The 22,234-nt window shown below is 38.6% G+C and overlaps 1 pseudogene; it reads left to right on the forward strand.

Annotated features, from left to right (window-relative positions):
* Positions 1–358: 358 nt before the first annotated feature.
* Positions 359–1,624, forward strand: LOC146403909 (metallothionein-2 pseudogene; annotated as a pseudogene).
* Positions 1,625–22,234: the final 20,610 nt, after the last annotated feature.

Consider the following 22,234-nt stretch of genomic DNA (forward strand, 5'->3'; position numbering starts at 1 on the left):
TCTTAGCGTTGGCTATATCAATATTGGCAATTCTTAACAAAAATTGTGATTTGGGTTTTGGAATGGTGGATCTGAAGCATTCCTTTTGACATAAAACTGTTTAAATATAGAATCTGTGGTCTGTTGAAGGCCCTGAGAATTTGTGACAATAAAGTTATGTTGGCAGCATCTGTTAGCACATAGTACGGTACTCATCTTACTGTTCTCCAAGAGATGGGGAAAGAAAGAGTCACAGTAAACCATTTCGTGTAAGAAAGTGATCCAGTTAATGAGGTATATGAAGTTAGAAGTGTGTGAGAGCACTTTCAGTGAGTCTGAAAGAAAGAAGACATGAAAACGTGGAGGGAGCTGTGAGGTAATGTCGAGAGAGGGCAACAGTGGCAGGAGAAGAAACATGGTAAGTAGTATGCCTGATTGTGACTATATAAAAGAGTTGCAGTTTCATGCTGTTGGAATTGGGAATCTTTACAAACCTGGGAGAGGGACATGTGGATAATCATGCCCTCTTAGGTCTCAATGTTCTAGTCCAGTCTTAAACACTGACATGCCATGTCAAGGGACCTGCTGGATTCAGAATCTCTGTTGGAATAATGTGAAGAACAAGTCAAGTGTCACCTCACCCTTTTCTCGCAAACTGAATGTTATTTCTTAGTGGCTTTGAAACCTCTTAGCTCATGTCCTAGAGGGACCAGGACATTTGCTTGGGTTCCTTTCAAGCCTGGTTATTATGTAATGCTCACCAAAAGCAATTATGATTTCAATTTTCTGCTCAGGTCACAAAGAGCAGCTGAGAGTGTGAAAGAGCAGTGAACACTCTTCCCCAGCATCTGTGGTGGAGAGCAAGATGGCCCTTCAGGAGCTCCATGTACCTACCTGGAACTATGTAAAGCAAGAGCTGAGAAAGGCTCCAAGTGCTCATCGACTGCCTGACAGCCTGCCTGTGGGACCATCTCCCATAGACGTTTTCTGACAGGAGCAGATTTTTTCAGGAATGAAATCTTGGTAACACACCTTCTTTGCCAAAACGCAGCTAGGCTAGGTATTTTGGGAAAGCAGGCGAGGGAATAAAAATTAAATGCACATTATTAAATTTTGTTTCACCTGCAGCCCACTTATTTTTAGGCCCAGCATAATTGCTTTCAGACGGTGAGCCTGCTGAGTTGGTGATTTTGTTTGGCGCTGCAGAGTCATTGTGACAAAGCTCCAGGCCCGGGATAACAGTGCCCTACCTCATCTAACACCCGAGACATCAAAAGAGAGAGGAGGTGAATATCTTGGTACCTCTCTGAGTCTATCCCTCACTCACCCTGGCCACTTGATTATGTTAAACCCAATCCAATCCTCTTTCTCTGCCCTTACACTCAGGTAAAAGCTTTTATCGCCCCCTCCACCTCCTCCCAGTCCTTTATGCAGCCACCTCAGGAACACAACCTCCAGTTCAGCTGCCCGTGGATACCAACAGATGGCTCTTGCACGTGTGCTCCTGCAAATGCAGAGTGCAAATGCTCCTACTGCAAGAGGAGCTGCTGCTCCTGCTGCTCCTACTGCTCCATGGGCTGTGCCAAATGTGCCCAGGGCTGCCTCTGCAAAAAAGACCTCGGACAAGTGTAGCTGCTGTGCCTGAAGTAGGGGAGTGCCTGCTCCCAGGTACAAAGAGGGCAACATGTGCAAACCTGCATTGTTTAATACAACCTGACATGTTTGCTACATTCTTCTCCTTTTTATCCTATAAAATATATGAACAATAATAAAAATGGTTGGTTTTAAAAAAAAATACTACTGCCATTAGTGTAGTATCTGAACTAGATCAGAATCTCATTTTCACTCCTTGGGAGCTCCAGGTTAACCCAATCCCTCTGAGCCTTCAGTATCCACACGTGTAAAAGAGGGGCTCATCCTAGGGCTTAACACCTAGGGTTATTGTAAGATTGATTAACATAACATGATGCATATAAAAGTTGCAGCCTGGTACCTCATGTTCTATAACTTGCAGAGCAGGGTGTACATGATACAGATGGCGAGATAGATTAACAATGCATTCCAATGTGGTCAGTGCATCTAGGCCAGCCTATACAGGCCTCCAATAATAAATCGCTGGATCTTAACTAAAGAATTTTAATCAGAGGCAATACTCCAAACAAAGCAGTGACTTTGGTCATCTACAGTCTGGGAGGGAAGAAACAAGACATAATTATTTTTACAGAAGTTCCCACCAACAATTTTCAAAATACATAAAATCTGATGTTCTCATCAGGGAAATCAACTTGCGCATTCTGGGGTCTTGTCTCCTGCAGTGACAATTAAAGCTGGAGAAACCACTGAGCACTGCCTCTATCTTTCCAGAACCTTCCTGCTCATGGGTTAATTCCTCCTTATTCCCTGAAGATTATACCTGTAAAAACTTTAGACTTAACATAGGAGATTCAGTTACCTTTTTTATTATTCACTTATCTTATGTTCCCATGTTATTATACTAGAAGAATTTTAACCACCCCAACACCATCTAAAAAACCATGTAAATGTAATTTGCAAGAAAACTTCTGACAGATCCCTTTGGGCCTGTTTGAGCTTGGTAACAGAATGTATTTTAAGTGAGTCTATTTTTCTGGCTAAAATGTCGCATTTGCTCTGTGTTTATATAAGAATGTATTTGCTCTCTCCCAGGGACTGGACTTCATCTTTCCATATTTCCTCTGGGGTATAGTGTAGCTCTACAACGGACCAGTGGTTCTGATGGCTTCCCGACGTTCTTGCCTTGAGAACACATGATTTGGAGAGACCAAAGCAGGGGCAAAAGGCAGGAGAAAAATGCCTCCAGAATACTGCCAAGCCTCTAAGGAGTTGGGGGCAGTAGTACCAGGAGAGTGTAGTGCAACATAGCAAGAGATGGACATTAAATACCTTTTCTGATGAGCAAACGATGTTCTTAAGATAACAACAGAGCATGTCACACACAAGAAAGGCTCCATCCCTTCCATTCTCCAGTTCATCTCACACTCCACTAGATTTCCCCTTCTAAAAACCCAGCCATGATCAGGTGGGAGCGCAACATAAAGTCCTTTAGGCATTGTAATGAATGTATCCCAGCCACATCTACCATTGCTGCCCCTCACATCCACTACTCCGACCACACTGCACTCCTTCCCCCAATTCACCAGGACTTACTCTCTCCCAAGTTTTGGCTCTGGCCATTTCTTTTGGCTGCTGAAATCCCATGCATGCATCAAGGCCCAACTTAAACAGTCTCTTCAGGAAAGGTTTCCAAATGCCTCAAGATGACATCGTCATATTCTCTTCTGTGGGCTTGGGCACTTTCTAACAGACCTCTATTAAAGCACTATATGTACTCTTTCATAATTGACCTTTGGAATGACCCTTTCCCCTATTATATAGTAATATATTCAGAGGGTAGGATACATGTTTTATAAATTTTATGTGTTCCATCGATTCAGAAATAGTGAATGAATTAAAATATGGTGGATGAGTCAACCCAGCACAAGGTCCAATGGTGGATCTGAGAGAAGACGGAACATGAAGGGGAGATACACCCTTTTCTGCAACTTTTCTGGACTATTCTACTGAGTGACTTTGCAGAGGGTTTACTGGGAGCAGATAACAACTGAGCCCCTGGGAAAGAGCCTCTCTGTTCACAGAAAGGCAGGTGCACTTTGATAGGACGAAAGGAGGCCTTCCAGGTTGCCGAATTTCTCCATCATGACAATTTACCAAAGAGAAGACAGCATGGTAACGTGTCCTCCATGAGAACGGAGGGGACCGTGTGGGAGAAAACAGGGCACAGAGATTCTTTGGCAGAAAAATCACGGCTCTGTGGGCTGGGAAATTCTTCCACTTGAGAGTCATATGCTCTGGAATGTGCAAGGGGAAATAGTCTCAGTAGGGTCTTGACTCAGCAAGGCCTGGAATTGATGTTTGGGGCTGTTCTGCAAGGTCCTGGGGCATTTAGATTCACAGCGGTCTGGGCCGAGTTGCACACGCCGGCGTGTATCAGTACAAGCCTTAAATCAGAACCACCCGTTACACCCCCTCCCCTCTCCCTGGCTCCGAGTCCTGCCCCCACCCTCCCCCTTCACTGCAGGCTCATTAAGGCCTTTCCCATTGCAGAGACACTGCATTTTGGGGACTGGTGGAGTGTTTGATATTTTCCACTCTGCGTGTCAAGGGCATTTACAGTCGGCGTCAGAATGTTATGTCGGTCTGAGGAGGCACTTTGAAGTGTTTGTGGTAGAGGCCACATGTGCAGGCAAGATGTGCCTCCTCCCCATCCCTGAGGTTCCTGCTCAGCTCTTTCCCAGCATCATGTGACAGTGCACAACACCGCTTAACCCTTTACTTCTTGGTGTAGCTGGTTATGTTCACTATTATTATTTGAAAATGAACTTCACCTCCTCCTACACCCCAACTTTGGAGATGGTGTGGAGGCCTCCCTCCCTTGTCTCTGGGTCACCCCTTCTTGGAACCTCTTTTCTTTTTTTTTTCTCCGTTCCATGGCATATGGAATTCCTGGGCCAAGGATCAGATCCGAGCCATAATTGTGACCTTTGCTGCAGCTGCGGCAATGCCAGATCCTTAACCCACTGTTTGGGGCTGGGGGAATCAAATCTGCATCCCAGCACTCTAGAGACGCTGCTGATCCCCTTCTTGGAAACTTTTTGTGGCTGTTTTTGCTACCACTCAGCATGAGCTTGTGTGTGGAAATGTATTTCTCAAGAGTGTACACAAAGTCAAGGCATACCTTTTCCTACTGCGTAGATGGTAAAAGCAATGGGGTTCTTGACACTTTCCACCATCTCAGAGGCAATCCAGAGATGCTCAGCTACCTCCAGCAGCAGGGAGCCCCCAAATGGAGCCATTGCTTTTTCGCTTTACTAAAAGATCATTCACAAGGTAGCCCTTCAAAATCATTCAGCCTAGGCTATGAAAGTTTGGAGATCTGAAACCCCGAAAAAAATTAAAAATAGGAGACTTTGAGAGGAAATATTATTAGCTGACCTAAGTGTCTTACTTAGCTATGTGGTCTGGCTCTTGCAGTCGAGCTGGGCTGAGATTGATGACCTCCAAAGCTCCTTTCAACTCTGAGGTTCAGCAAATCTCAGCCCTCAGCTAGCCTGGAGAGTTCTTGGATTTGGCAGGATGAGCCGGGTGGAGAAAGAGGGCTCCTCTCACAGACAACAGGCCACAGTCTCTCTTGGGATCAGTTCATATTCACAAAGCACTTGGCAATCCAATGAGAACAAAAGAGTTTTTAATGAACATAAATCATTTTTAGACACCCTGAGATTAAGAACTTTTGGCAAAAGTGCCTGGGGCTCTCTCCACCACCTGGTAGAGTCTCTGGAGATAGAAATGATCACATGCAATAATAGCGATGCGTCTTTACTTTAAAAATTTTAGGGATTTGAAAAAATGGAAAAGATGTGCCTTGATATTAAACTGCTAAGATACTAATAACCTTTACAATATGTCAGGTAGAGTGTGAGGCAATAATGTGTTAGGAAAAACATTATCCTATTTAAAGCTCATAATAACCCTACGAGGTAATTACTATTTATTCACGTCCAAAATAATGTGACCAAGTCATATTAAAAAATGGAGAATGGGGGACATGGACCCAAAACTTCCTGATTCCAATTAATATCTGTTATTAACTTCTATAGCACAGTTGTGCCTGTATAAGGTCAGAGTCAATGACCTTTTCATCTCCTAGGACAGCTCCTAGCATGCTGCTTGCCCTTAGCTCACATTTTCCTAGCTCTGAGTCAGGAGTGTTTTATAAATACCTACTGAATGAAGAATGAGTGAATGGCACGTAACAAGCCTGGGAAAGGCACTGAACCCTAAGGCAACATCTCTCAGTTTCTGTAATGAAAGCCTGCCCTGGGACATCTCCAACACAAACAGGACACTTTCCCGAAGCAGCCAGGGATTCATGTCCTTTGGAGCCAGGAATCCATGTTTTCTTGTCCAAAAATCCCACTCCCCCCAGATAGCATGAAACTCACAGGCTTCCTACACTTCTTTCTTCCTGTTCCATAGGTCAGTAATGGCCTGCCAACAATTAGGCACAAGGAAAACAGATTGAAGAGAACACCGATTTATACAGTTTGTTAGAATAACTTTGCTGTTTGTATTTGCTTTGCATGGGGTCAAGGTCTTTCCTAATAAATAGGGCATTTGCATTTGGATGAAGAGTCTTATTGAAATAAGAACGAAGCAGCCAAAAGGAGAGAGTTCCTAGTGTTTTACTGCAAAGATGTCTTAACTTACAAGTTGTTCCCAGGAAGGCTGTTAGCCTGGGATCAGGAGAAGCGTACCCCCCACCCCCCACTTTTTTTTTTTTTTTTTTTTGCCTTGGTTGGAATGAGAAATCTTTCTGGTCACTGCGTCTTGGAAATAAAATGTTTGATGTGGAATAATGTCCAAGACATATGACCCCTAAAAAGCCCCTACTTGGCCCAACACTTAAACCATGTTTTCAATCAAGAAATGCAACCTTGAATCCCCTCTGTGCCCTTGACAGTGGAGACCCCAATTCAGTCATTCCCTTATAAGGCTTCTGCTTTACATAGCTCTCTGTCCTTAACAGAGCTAATTTGTCTCCAATGTACCAAAAAGAAAAAGATACGTTTTTCTGTTGCTAAATGGACTAATCCAAGTATCTTTATTTGTTTTAGAGTTGAATTGGAGGCTGACTCTCATAGGAGAAGCGATTGGCAGCTAAATCAATTTTAAATGATGCATTTGTCATGACTGAACCGACACATAAACCTATAAAAAAAAAACAAACTTGAAGGTCAAAACTACAAAACTAATAAGACTGGACCTGCTTGTTTTTTAAATTAATAAAGGCAGTCGGTGGTCCTTTGCCTGCAAGTCTGTATTACTACCAAGAATTTAACTTTGTTTTTATTCTTCTATAGTCCTTCATTTTCCTTACACTTTTCTGTTTATGTCTTCTCTGTGTTCCTCTTACTTCATATTTCCCCTTGCTCACTGACTCATACTTTCATTCTTGACATCCCTGACTTATTCTAACTGATAATGTACACTTCAGATTTGAAGTAGATTGGGAAACCAGTGGGAGATATTGCACTCTGAAAGAGAATGGTTACATCAAATCTGTCAGCAGCATTGTTCACTTTCGAGTCAGGAAAATCCCCAGGAGCTTTCACCAGAACACCTACCTTCCCTTTGCGGTTTGTTTCCTTTGTCTTTGTTTTCTCTTTTTCCTCTTTTTCTGCCTTTTAAATTTCTTCTGCCTTCTTTCCAGAGGGAATAAAAATAACCATTATTCACTGAGTACTGAATATGCTAAACACAATATTGAACCCTTTAAATTAGTATTTAATCATACCTGGAATACTCTTTGTAAAGATGAGGGATCAAGTGCCTTGCCAGACCCAGTGAGTCCAAAGAATCCGGATTCAACCCCTTTTTCCCCCAGTCCATGCTGTATTTATAGGTCATTCCATTCTCTATTCTTCCAAGAACTTTAAGCCCCCAGGGCACCTGAGTTTTCAGTCTAAGATCTGAATATCTAAGGCTTGAAACCTTGATACTGGACTCAATCCTCTGTTGGGTAGTTTTGTCAAGGGTGTGCCAAGGTTAATGAGAGGGTAAGGTGGGAAGGAATCCTTTAGTTCTCTTCTATCAATTGCTATTTTATTTAGATAATTTTTCATGCTGCTTTTGAATGCAGTTTGCTTTTATCACAGCAATTTTATTTTAGCTTAGGGTGTAACTCACTGAAAATGAAACTAATCATACTTTTTATGAGGAAAACATTCACTTAAAAAAATTAGCCCACATGCAAAACTTAAGCATCATGATTTTCACAGATAACCATTTTATTGCCACAAATTCAAATGAGGGTGTAAACAAGAACCAACTAGTGTTTTGTGCCTTAAATAGAATTTTTAAAATAATAATAATTCAAGTTTAAAGGCATTAGGCCAAACATTGTAGAATATGGCAGAGGTTAAATCTGAGGTATAGGAAATAGTTCAGGAATTTCCTTTGTTTTCACCTTGACGATTTCAGGAAGGGACAAAAACATTTAAACAAAGAATTATCCACTCAACCTCCTTTTACAGAAGTTGTGTTGATAATAGCTTTATTCGTATAGATTTGGTGATGACTTTGCCCATTATAATGTGATATTTAACAAAAGCTAAATAATAAATTCAGTTTCCTTCCTAACTTGAATCAAATGACCTTGTGTGATTTCAATGCTGAAAGAGGAACATGAAATTCAAGTTTTATAAATGGATCTCAAATATTGAGTTTTTTTATTATTTTGGTGGGTCAAGTGAATGTGAATGAAATAATGAAAAAAAAACAAACAAACAAGGAAAGTATCCACTTATATATCTTAATTTAGATCTGAATCTTTTCTGCTAGTTCCATCGAGGTCAGCTAAATCAAGGATGGTTCATTTTAAGAATTTCTATTCAATGCAATATATATTTGTAGCTCATTTTAATTGAATCATCCATGAAGATTCTCTTGACTATTTTGGGGAAAAGCATATCTATTCCCCCTCCCCTTACTAGTCCCTCCCTTGTGAATGGGGTATGCATTAATGTAACACTGGCTCTCTTCACTGCCTTGCTCACTCCTGGGAGTGACAGGGGTGAGGAAAGGGGCAGGAAGTAGTGACTAACCTGATTGGTGGTCTTCAGGAGAATTAGAGATGCTTACCCCTGCTTCTTCCTCTCTTCTTGGAAGAGTGATGTACACAGGGTACATGTGTTCACCTGTTTATCTCTGGTATTCCCTGGAGATTATGAAAGCTGGTCTGAGTCCAGTGGTGCAGAAGAATATATTGGTATAATTCTAGGGTCAAGCACAACCACTTAATTTGCAGGGCCCAGTGAAAAGTGAAAATGTAGGTTCCCTTGTTAAAAAAGCAAGAAAAAAAATTGTACTGTTAAAAGTACACATGAATTTTTTTCTTCTGCAGCCTCTTTCTTAACATGTCACTGTGTTTTTACTTGTGATTTAATGTCATTTTAAGTAAACTTAAAATTTAAATCATTAGCATGAATTTTGTCATTCATCTTTATATTGTTTAGTGCCAGTTTTTAAATGCAAATATTAGAGCATTTAACTTTTAAGCAAATCCACCAAAATTCTCAATTTGTTTTTTGCGGCTTGTTATTGGAGAGTGCCTCAAGCTGGCCAGAAGAGATGAACATTCAGCAATTAGCAACAAAGAACACTTCCTCAACTCGATTAAATCATTTATGAAAATCCCACAAATAGTATCATTTTTAATGGTAATCAGTTGAATATTTTCTCCCCTAAGATCTGGTACAAGAAAGGGAGGTCTGTTCTCACCACTTTTATTCAACAATTAATGGAGGTTCCAAAAAAGGCAATTAGGTAAGAAAAAAAATGTATATAGATTGGAAAGTAAGAAGTAAAATTATTTCTATTTGCAGAGATGATTTTGCATGTAGAAAATCCTAAAGAACTCACCAAAAACAGTCAACTAATTAAAATAAAGTTCAGCAAGATTGCAGGATAGGAGTTCCCTTGAGGTGCAGTGGGTTAAGCATCCAGCATTGTCGCTACAGCAGCTTGGATGGCTGTGTGGCATGGGTTCAATCCCTGGCCCGGGAACTTCCACAGCCAAAAGAAAAAGAAAAATCTGTTGTATTTTCATACAATAGTAAGTTGAAAATGAAATGAGAAAACAATTCTTTTTAGAAGAGCATCAAAAGGAATATAATACTTAAGAATAAATTTAACCCAACATTTCAATACTTGTACAATGTACACTAAAAAAGATGAAATATTATTGAAAGAAATTAGAGAAGACCTAAATAAATGAAAAAACAAGGGACATTTTCACCATTACTTGAGCATAATGTTTCCTCTTTCCACCAGCCACTAAACGGATACATTAGGGGAGTTGCCGTCGTGGCACAGTGGTTAACGAATCCGACTAGGAACCATGAGGTTTCGGGTTCAATCCCTGCCCTTGCTCAGTGGGTTAAGGATCCGGCGTTGCCATGAGCTGTGGTGTAGGCTGCAGATGCGACTTGGATCCCACGTTGCTGTGGCTCTGGTGTAGGCTGGTGGCTACGGCTCCGATTAGACCCCTAGCCTGGGAACCTCCCATATGCCGTGGGAGCGGCCCAAGAAATGGCAAAAAGACCAAAAAAAAAAAAAAAAAAACACACACACACACAAAAAAAACTGATACATTAGGCCCCAGACAGGAGGGCATCTGCAGAAATTGATTCAAGCGCCTCCCACTTTCCATGAGCTCACTGCCCCAACTTGTAACAGATAGGTCACCCTTAAAGGTCTTTAAATTTTTGTACTGGGTCATGCTCAGTGTTTGACTGTTGGGGAATTGGGGAGGGAGAAGGTAAGAGGCTCAAGCCAGCCAAGATATAGCCTGTTACCAGCCACCCATCATACACACTATGCCACCATCAATCCAAAGTGGGAATAGCCACTGCAATATCTCCCCTAGAGATGTCATGGATGCACGTGTTCTTTCTTGACTTTTCCCAAGCCCACATCTAGGCTCCTGCCTGGAGAAGAGAGTAACAGGCATCACAGAGTGCAGAGGGAGAAGACAGGCAGAACCAGGGCCCAAGAGGACAGGGGAGCAGTCAGCTAAGAACTCATTCTGCAGAAGAGGTAGGAGTAGGGACTAGGAATGAGCCACGGCTCCAAACCCCTGGTTCATGGTTCATTGCCACATTGGACTTCACTTGCAAATCCCAAATCCAAAGATATAATAGTTAAGAATTCAAGAATGTGATCACAGAACATTAAATCCCAAATGTGGGGATCTTCCTAAGATAGGACCCTGTATCACTCTATCACTATCCTGATTGCATGTTCACATAGCCAGCCCTATCTAAGTTTGAATATTAGGAAGTTCTCTTGCCCATATCAGGAAGAACATATTAGGAACATATCAGGAAGTATATGTTACTTCTTTAATATTAGTTTCATCCCTAACAAAGGTGATAGTTTGGCTCCCATTTGACCTGCTACTTTGTCTTATTTCTCAATTGGTTTGGGTTTCTGGAAGGATGGAGATTCCTTAAAGACTAACCTCACTTACCTAAAATCTGATCTTGAAAAATAGAGAGAAAACAGCAATTAGGTCATATGAAACCTGAGGCCAAGTTCCATCCCTATCCTCCATCCTCCAGATTGGAGGCAGGGTTAACTAGCAGTTCAAAATACAGCTTTGGAGTTAAACCAACTTTGGGTTCAACTCCAAGTTCTATCAGTTAATGCTTCTTGCCAAGTTATCTTCCTCCCTTTGCCTTACATGTCAAATGCATGTCTCTTTCTAACTATTGTGAATTAAAAAAAATTTTTTTTTTCTTTTCACGGTCACACCTGTGGCATATAAAAGTTCCCAGGTTAGAGATCAAGGCAGAGCTGCAGCTGAGGCCTATGCCATAGCCACAGCAATCTGAGATTCAAGCCACATCTGCAATCTATGACATAGCGTGTGGTAATGCCACGTCCTTAACCCACTGATCAAGGCCCAGGACAAAATGTCAATTTCTTAACCCAATGAGCCACAAAGGGAACTCCTATTCTTGTGAAAATTTAATGAGAAAATATATGTAGAGCATGACAGTTTTCTATCCTACAGTAACTGCTTGAAAAATGCTTGTTTTATAATTTAATCTATAATATAAACTATGTTTTAGCCAAATCGAAGGCTTTGAAGACATACTGTTGAATAAGCATCATAGAAGTGTGATATTGACACATAAGGGACACAGATCCAAAACATTTTAATGACACTAAATAGACAATAATTTGGATGGTTCCCTCAAAACCCCAGAACAACCCCTTACAAATTCATTATGGGACATCACGAAGCAGGAAATTCCTACTTTTATCTATAAGTTATCATTAAATTCATTATCAAAGATGATTTTAAAGATATTCAAGATTATTGTCCACTTATGTTTAAAGGTTCATTCAATGTTCTAAAATAGATCAATGTTTAATAGGTTTCAATTATAATAATTTTTGCTAATCATTTTCTCTTGTTTTTCTTTTTTCAACTGTCATCTAGAAGATAATTATTCTAGAGTATGGTTTCCTTACGGTTCTTTCCAGGAAGATAAGAAATGTGTTTTCAGGGAAGCATTATTGCATTGTGATATCATCTTCCAGTGAGTTCTGAAGCCAGAGAAGTCAGATATCAAAACCCAGCAGTACCTCTTAATTGTTCTGTGACATTAGGTAAATTCATTAATTTTTCTAAACTACCCTTTCTTCACCTGTAAATAAAGATTGTAATGGCACTTCACAGGGTTGTTGGAAAGAGTAAATGAATATGTGTGTATATAATTTCATTATTTATATATATTTATATTTTTCATACAAGTCTATATATGATATTTAACATGATAACTGGCACATAGTAAATATTTAATAAATACTTAATGCTATTGTTGTATTTCTGTGTTTGTTTTCACTAACTCCTCAAAGTTTCCATAATTTTTTAAAAAAACTGATACCCACTAACTTGAATACTTGCCCAAAATATGTACGTTTTTTAGAACAATAAGACTTGCAAAGATGCTATCAAACGTCTCAAAGATTTTTTCATAGAACTATGAACTATGAACTATGAACTCACAGGGAAGCCAATGTCCTTACATCTGCATCAAGTCTTTGCTCTGACTGAGAGTTGGGTGTTGCCTTTTGTGTTCAGGGAAGCAAGATTTGAACAAGACCATTTTTTACTCTTATTGTTATAGGATAATGGTATTCTAAAATTGTACCAAGTCAAAATGTAGATGCTACCATATGAAATAATAAAATTATTACTACTGGTTGTACAATTTTGTGTCTAAAATTATGTTAGATGTTTTAGATGCATCTAAAATGCCCCTGTGATGTAGATATTATGATTTCCATTATAAAAGTGATAAAATAAAGTTTTGGTGAAGTTATAGGAATTAACAATGTCTCATGCCTGATAAGTGACAGAATTCAGATTTTAATATGGTTCTGTCTGTTTCCAAAGCATGCTGCCTGCTCAAGCAATAATTCTCCTTCAAAGTGATCTTCTGGTTCATAGAATTTTCCATTGTAACAGCAGAATCCTGATTCTTAGATTTTAAGGTATGGCAAAATACATCAATGATCAGAGGTCAGCAAAGCATGTACTTGAAAAACTTTAAGATCCCCATGTTTTTACGTATAAAGAACGCATAGCTAACAGTATACCTTGTGATGAAGATTTAATACTTTTCCTCTTGGATCAGGATCAAAAAGAGTATATATACTCTAAATGTTACTGTTCAACATTATAACAGAAGTTTTAGTCAAGGCAATCAGGCAAGAAAAAAGAAATAAAAGGCATTCAGATTGAAAAGGAAGAGGCAAAACTACATTTATTTGCAGATGACATGATCTTGCATACAGAAAATCATAAGGAATCCACAAAAATTTTTTTTGAGCCAATAAATCATTTCAGCATTGTGGCAGAATCAAGGTTAATATATGAACATGTGAATTAATATATGAAAATCAATTTTATCCTACAATTTCTAAATTTATTATAATTTTATTTCTACATACTAGCAATAAGCAATCTTCCTCATTTTTTTTTGCTAGGTGTATACCCAAGAGAAATAAAACTTATGTACATAAAAAACTTGTACATGAATGCTCATAGCAGCCTGATTTACAGTAGCCAAAGAATGGAAAGAACATAAATGTCCATCACTGATGAATGGATAAACAAAATGTTGTATATCCATACAATGGAATATTATTCAACATTAAAAACGAAGTACTGATACATGCTACAATGTTGATGAAACTTGAAACTATTATGCTACATGAAAAAAACCAATTAGACCTCATATTGGGCACATTTAAGAAAAATGTTCAGATTAAGCAAATCCATAGAGGCAGAAAGTAAATTAGTGGTTGCCTATGGCTGGAGTATAGGAGGAGAACAGGATGAGGAGGTTACTGTTAATGTATAAGGGATTTCTTCTTGGGGTGTTGAAAATGTTCTGAATTTAGATTGTCATGGTGATTAAACAACTTCGTAATGTATTAAAAACCACGAACTGAACAAAAAAAATATATTGAGAGTAACCTACACTGGGCAAGTCACAATGTTAGGAGTGCAAAAATAAATATGACATGGTTTATACTAGAGAAAAAATAGAAAAATGTTAATTCACACATATTGAAAGGGAAAAATGACAATGCACCAATTTAGTTAAATAAATAAAAGTCATGAACAAGTAAGTCAGAATATAGGAAACAAATATATGATGAAATATTCACCCTTACTATTAATCAAAGAGATACAATTTAAAACAGCAATAAATTGCTCTTCTTTTCTTTTTTTCCTTGCAAAATATTTTTTTATTTCCCCAATACATTATTTTTTTTCTGCCATACAGCAGGATGGACCAGTTACACCTACATGTATAAATTCTTTTTTCTCACATTATCATGCTCCATCATAAGTGACTAGGCATAGTTCCCAGTGCTACACAGCAGGATCTCACTGTTAATCCATTCCAAAGGCAATAGTCTGCATCTATTAACCCCAAGCTCCCAATCCATCCCACTCCCTCCCCCTCTCCCCAGCAACCACAAGTCTATTCTCCAAGTCAGTGATTTTCTTTTTTGTGGAAAAGTTCATTTGTGCCTTATATTAGATTACAGGTATAAGTGATATGATATGGTATTTGTCTTTCTCATTCTGACTTACTTCACTCAGGATGAGAGTCTCTAGTTCTATCCATGTTGCTGCAAATGGCATCATTTCATTCTTTTTTATGGCCGAGTAGTATTTCATTGTGTATATATACCACATCTTCCTAATTCAACCATATTTCTCCAAGGAAGGTATACAGATGGCCAACAAACACATGAAAAAATGCTGTTAACATCCCTGATTATTAGAGAAATGCAAATCAAAACTACCATGAGATACCACCTCACACAAGTCAGAATGGCCATCACTAAGTCCACAAATAACAAATGCTGGAGGGGGTGTGGAGAAAAGGGAACCCTCCTGCGCTCTTGGTGGGAAGGGAAGCTGGTACAACCACTATGGAGAACAGTATGGAGGTACCTTAGAAAACTCTCCATAGAACTACCATATGACCCAAGCAATCCCACTCTTGGGCATCTATCCAGACAAAACTTTCCTTAAAAAAGACACTTGCACCTGCATGTTCATTACAGCACTATTCACAATAGCCAAGACATGGAAACAACCCAAATGTCCATTGACAGATGATTGGATTAGGAAGATGCTTTTCTTTTTTAATAATCAACCAGAAAATTTGAATTTGAACACCCTGTGCTGGCAAGAGTGTAGTGAAACAGGTAATCTCATATGTAGCTGACGTCATTTTGCAAAGTTATATTAGCATCATTTTGAAAAGCAATTTCGAAATATATATCGAGGGCAATAAAAATGTTCATACTGGTTGACCTAATAATTCCACTTGAGGTTCTCCATCCTAAAGAAATAATTTGAAGTATGAAAAAGCCATTTGAGAAAGTAGAGAGAAGGAATATTAATTAAATCCCTGTGTGATGCTAGGCTCTTGAGATATATGATTAGTTAAATATTCTTTGCTTCATTTACAGAAAAGGAAATTCAGGTTCTGCAAAATTAGGGCTCCTGTCCAAGGTCATACAGCTTATAAAAGGCAGAGTTAGGTTCATCTCAGATGATCCAGCTTCAATGGCACCAGGGTCTCAACTGCAATGGTGGCTTTCCTGGGGGAAGAACATTCCTCTCACCTCAAAGGTAACTATTATTTTACACTTGACATTTGCACTGTCAAAACAAATGAACAAACAAATAAGAAGTAGACTTGCTAAGTATTGACATGTTTAACTTAAATGTTATAATTGCTCCACAAAGTAGTTCTACCAACATAAAATCCAACAGCTATGTGCTGGAGGTCCCATTTCCCTACATCTTTACCATCATTTAGTGTTATCAGACATAAAATTTTGCCACTATGATGGGCATTAAGTATTATCTATTTATGTATAATTGAAACTTCTTTATAAAGGCAAAGCAGAAGCATCAAAATTTCCTGAGCTATTTGGTTCTGGCCATATTTATCTTTTATAAAAGTCAAGCAGACATATCTAAACTACTTGAGTTCTCACTGTTTAAAGAATTTCCAAAGCTTTGAATTTTGCCAGTATGAAGATATTTTCTAGAACATCGAATAGTCACTGAATCTCACTTTTTTTGAGACCCCAAAGGAAGCCTAGGATGAATTTTAAGACCATCCATACAGAAGTTATGTAATCTTGGACAAGCAACTTAATATAGAAACAAACTCATATTTATCCCAAAAGGATATTGAAAGAGATAAATTAAAGTTAATACACTTAGTCCAGTGCCTGGTCAAAGTAAGCACTGACTAAAAGTAAGTGATAATACTAATACTATTAATAATATTGAAGCAGTATTTGGCCATCAGATTCCAGATGATCCTGAAGCATCATCTACATTTAGTTCAAAAAAGCATTTTTAAATTTTATTTATTTTTATAATGATTATTTTTTCCATTATTGCTGGCTTACAGTGTTCTGTAAATTTTTTACTGAACAGCATGGTGACCCAGTTACACATACATGTATACATTCTTTTTTCTCACATTATCATGCTCCATCATAAGTGACCAAACATAGTTCCCAGTGCTACACAGCAGAATCTCATTGCTAATCCACTCCAAAGACAACAGTCTGCATCTATTAACCCCAAGTATCTCATCCATCCCACTCCCTCCCCCTCCCCTTTGGCAACCACAAATCTATTCTCCAAGTTCATGATTTTCTTTTCTGTGAATACTACTCAGCCATAAAAAAGAACAAAATCATGCCATTTGCAGCAACATGGATGGAACTAGAGACTCTCATCCTAAGTAAATCAGAATGAGAAAGACAAATACCATATGATATCACTTATATCTGTAATCTAATATATGGCACAAATTAACCTTTCCACAAAAAAGCATTTTTTTATGGCATCCAATTTTTAACACTTTTTTAATAGAAATCCTGGCTGTCAGGGTGAGGTATAATGAAACCAAACTCTGCTTTGACATATTTTCTAAGGCCAGGCCCAAATCATAAATCATTATATATGTAACCCTGGAATATTTCCTATTTTTAAGTTAATGGTATAAGAGTGAAACTCTGAGAACAGAACGTGGCAGTCGGGGATGGGGGAAACATGTCAGCTTCCTTTCTCTCTTCATTGTCTCATTAATTGGCACAAATCTAGATTTGCTACCAGAGTGATCTGTATCCTCAATTTGGAGTAAAGAAGGATGTCAGTAAATACATTCAAGCTACTCAAAACTAATTACTATGAGTTATTTGATCATAAAGAAGGCCTTTCATGGAGAAATTATGCTGATCCTCCAGAAAATGGTCACCACATTTTCTTGGCCATGCGATACACAGCACACTTGGGAATAGTTCACATGAAAACTTTGGCTAGTAGCCTTGTCTAGTGGCCTGGAATTGATTCTTATATTGGAAGGATTAAAAACCAGTATTGTACATGCCAAGCTACTCAGCATAACTCAGCAAATACACCTCTGCTTCCAGAAGGCTAAGACCAAAATTCTTGGCCAATGATCTATATTGATTTTTATATTTTATCTCATGGATAATATTTTCAGTAGATTTCACCTGAAAATATTTTGTAAAGTTCCCACTTTTACCTCACATATCTGAGGCAGACAGAATATCTCTTTGTCAGTTTTTGACAGTAGTGAACTCTAGAACCTTTGTGAAGGAGATAATGAAAACTTGGACAGGTGTCATGTCCAAATTTAAATCTCATATTTCTTGAAAAAACAGCAAGACTAAAAGAATCCTGTGTACAGTACAACTCTGATCCAGTAATTAATATTTTGGAATCTTTTCTGCAGAGTCTTAAAAAATCTCTTAAAAGTTTTAATTATTTTCCTGCCTTTTGAAAAATGGAGGCTTGACCTAAAGTTTAAGGCAGTGCATCCCTTTGACATGGGAATAACAGTACTAAAAGAGATTTACTTAAGCAAACAAAGATCAAATATCTTTTCTGGAATGGAGATGTTTGAGTCAATGGGACTCTAAGGAGTTAAACTGCTTTCCAGGAGTTCCCGTTGTGGCACAGTGGTTAATGAATCCGACTAGGAACCATGAGGTAGCGGGTTTGGTCCTTGGCCTTGCTCAGTGGGTTAAGGATCCAGCGTTACTGTGGGCTGTGGTGTAGGTTGCAGACGCAGCTCGGATCCCGCGTTGCTGTGGCTCTGGCGTAGGTTGGCGGCTACAGCTCTGATTGGACCCCTAGCCTGGGAATCTCCATATGCCACAGGAAGCGGCCCTAGAAAAGGCAAAAAGACAAAAAACAAAAACAAAAAACTGCTTTCCACAATAATGAAAAATGTTGAAGTTAGTGGTGACAATAATCTAATTCTTGCAGTTATTTTCTTTAGAGAAATATTTCTTTCCTAGGTATGTATACGATTACACTTCTTATTCTTAGACTCATGAAGGTGTTTTATGTTTTTGAATTGTCCTTCCCACATAGCTGGCCATAAGTGACCAATCCTAAAGCAGATTAATAAAAATCAACTTATACTTTTTACCAGTAGGCTATCTTGCTTTCTGGAGGAAGTTAGTATGAGCATCTACTCCAGCTATGTCAACTAATGCAGAACAAGATTTGATATATAAGTTCCTGTTTATAATTTTTACACCACTTATTCTGTTTCTTAATAAGTGACTCTCTCTCTTTCTAGTTAACCCCCAAAGTGATAGAAATTTACCACATAAAATCTAAAAGAGGTATCCCTGAACACTGGCCAGTTCTTCCCCAAATTGTGCTTCAAGGATCCAGGATCCTTTTGTCTTCTGGCTCTGCCATCTTCATCATGTGGATTCCAAGTTTGCATGTTCATTTGCATCAAGCTCCGCAAGGGAAAAATCATGGAGGGTGAAGCACAGGAAATTTTTATGGCCAGACATTGGGGTAATATACATTACTTCCATTCAGATTCCACTGCTTGAAGGCAAATAATAAACATAGATTTAATGGAGGCTAAAAGTCATACTCAAACTGCATGCCTACGAAGAGAAGTAAATGGGTTTGGCTAATAGCTGGACAATGTTAAATCACACTATCCGTGTTTCTTCATCAATCAATTTTTTTTGGCTGATCCCATAGCATGCAGAAGATCTTGGGTCAGGGATCAAGCCCACACCACAGCAGTGACCTGAGCCACAGCAGTGACCTGAGCCACAACAGTGACAACACTGGATCCTTAACCCACTGATCCACCAGGGAACACCTCAATCAATTTTTTTTTTCCTTTTTAGGGCCATACCTGCAGCATATGGAAGTTCCTGGGCTAGGGGTCCAATCAGAGCTTCAGCTGCAGGCCTACACCACAGCCACAGCAATGTACGATCCAAGCCGCATCTGCATCCTACACTGCAGCTTGCACCAGTGACAGGTCCTTAACCCGCTGAATGAGGCCAGGTATTGAACCTGCACCCTCAATGATACTAGTTGGGTTCTTAATCCACTGAGCCACAATGGGAACTCCCAATCAGTGTTTTAAATTGGAAATTTACAGTCTTCCTTGGGAGGCTAGAGTTCTCATTTCTAGCTTACTGCAAGCTGAGGGAAATGAAAGATTTTCATATAATAGAGGTCAGAGGAATTAGTTGGCATTAAGAAGTTTCTTCAGCTACATGTGTTATAATCTTTATAGTCATATATATCAGGAGTGAAGACCAAAAAACAAAAAGAGAGACTTGGAACTCTGCTCTTCACCACATGTTAGTGGAGGAATAAAGAATGAAGTGAGACTGGGATTGCTAGATCCCAACCTGGATTTAGCTGTTGATCTCTAACTCATGGGGTATGATAAATAGATTCAAAAATAGAGACAGCAGAATCATTACAAATCTCAGTTATCTGCATACTAACGGAGAAGATCACTTTTAATACTTATGAACTCATCAGAAAATTGTTCTGATTTCTATATATATATCTACTCTCCTCTTGGATAATTTTTTTCCTGCAAAAGTCAGTTTTCATAAAGATATGGAGCTGGGTCATTGTGGCTTCCTAGCAATATAATCAATTTCACTGAGGCTGGGTTCATTCAAATTTCACAGCACAGATAGGCTAGTATGGCATCACAGTGTTGAAGATTCAGAAGGCCATTCAGCTAGACTCTAGAGATGCATCTCATTAGTGCTATCTGACATTGGCCTTTCTGATGACTCTCCAGAACCATAAAGTGAAATGCTCCATATGCCTTCATTTTCCTGCAAAGGAAGAACCTGTATTTTTCACACATATTAATAATGTCTAGGGACTGATATTTAATACTTTAAATGACTGATAGAGGTGAATTTGTTTATTTGTAAAATGAATTAATGCTTATCTTAAATATAACAAAGCACTTTGACATATTCTGCAGAGAGGTGGAGGAGAATAGCAACAAATAAGTAGTCTAGGTAATTTTATTTGCGTTGGGAGAGGAGATAAGAAATATATACACCTACTGACCAAAGGGTACAAAGGTTCAGTTACATAGAATGCCTAAGTCCTGGAGACCTAATTATAGTATGGTAAATATAGTTAATACTGTATTGTATACTTGAAAAAAGAGTTGATCTAAAATGTTCTCAACATAAAAAAGTCATAACTATGTGAGGTTATGAATATATCAACTAACTTGATTGCAGAAATCATTTTTCAGTGTGTACATATCTCAAAACATCACATGGTATACTTAAATATATATAATTTCCCAATTAGACCTCAAAAAATTGGAGAAAAGATATATGTAAATTTAACTAAAATGTATGACATAATAGTGCTGAAGCAGAAATATTAACATGGCATATTGGCAGTACATATGATTAATAGATTAATTCTGATTAGATGATATCTAAGAGGGCTCACAAGGGAAATTATATTTTAGTTGGGTCTTAAAGGAAGATTGGATTATAGATGGTGGATGTGATGCAAGTAACTTTATGTGAGCAAAGGTACAGAAATAAGCAAGTTCATAAGTTTGGGGAGTAGAGAGTAATCTGATTTCATGGAAGCAGTTCAGTCATTATTCTATAAATATTTACTGAGTGCCTATTATGTGTCAGATACTATTATAGACTCTTCAGAGACATCAATGAACAAAACAGATTAAAACAAAACATTACAAAAATCCTGAGTTGGATCCTTTATGAGTAAGAGAAGCATAGAAAATATAAGAAAAAGTAAGGTAAGAATAAAAAGTTGAGGTATATTGATGGCCTTAATTCATTTGCTAACAAGCCAAAGAGAGAGAGGAGACCCACGGAAAGAATTCTGAGGAAACAAAATTAAATAAGGAGGATAAGGGAAGAGCTGGTAGAGTATATGAAAAAGAAATTGTCAGAACTTAAAGTTCCCAAAAGAAGAGACAGTGGGTCTCTATCTTTTCACCAATGGGTATCCCATGTCTAACATAGCACTCTCAACAGAGTAGGGACATGATATTCTTTTAGATGAATACATTTTTGAAAGAAACCAGGAGATAACACTATGGATCTCAGAGTTTGAAAAAATTTTAAGAAGTAAGCAGAAAAATCTTTAAGTATTAAACCAGATAAGTAATTATGCTGGTTATTCTCTTTGTTCCTCACATTCCTCAAATCAATTATCCACTCTTCTCTACCTTGCTTTCTACCCCCTAGAAAACTGACCTCTACACATGCCTTACCTAAGATTTCTTGCTTTCTGGCAGCTTTGGCTTAACCAATGGAAGACAGCAGCATGACGCAAAGGGTAAAAGAAGAGCAAAGTAAGAAATTTCTTCCCTGCTTCCTTCCTGCTGGCTGGTGGTATGGCAGAGGCTGATTTTCCCCTAAGGAGGCCACAGCTCATACCAGATTGTTACAGCTCTTATTTGTTTGCTAACATTCCTCTCCTCACGTACAGCTCTGTGGCGTGCTTTTCTGCCCTCTCTAGCCCCTGGAGAACTCACCACCCCTGGTTGGCTCCCATAACCTCCTCATGGGGTTAATTCACTTCACTAAAATTTACTTCAGTAAAACGAAATCGAAACCATTTGAAGGTGCTGTTTCCTACTGTGACCTGACTGATGGAGTAATTAAAACCTTCAGAGATCATGCCTGATACTTTAGGGTGGAGAAACTG

This window comes from Sus scrofa, chromosome 4 (genome assembly GCF_054392235.1).
Source record: "Sus scrofa isolate SSC_HxYL_T2T_F1_AM1 chromosome 4, Sscrofa_HxYL_maternal_Yorkshire_Landrace_v2.0, whole genome shotgun sequence".
NCBI classification, from domain to species: Eukaryota; Metazoa; Chordata; class Mammalia; order Artiodactyla; family Suidae; genus Sus; species Sus scrofa.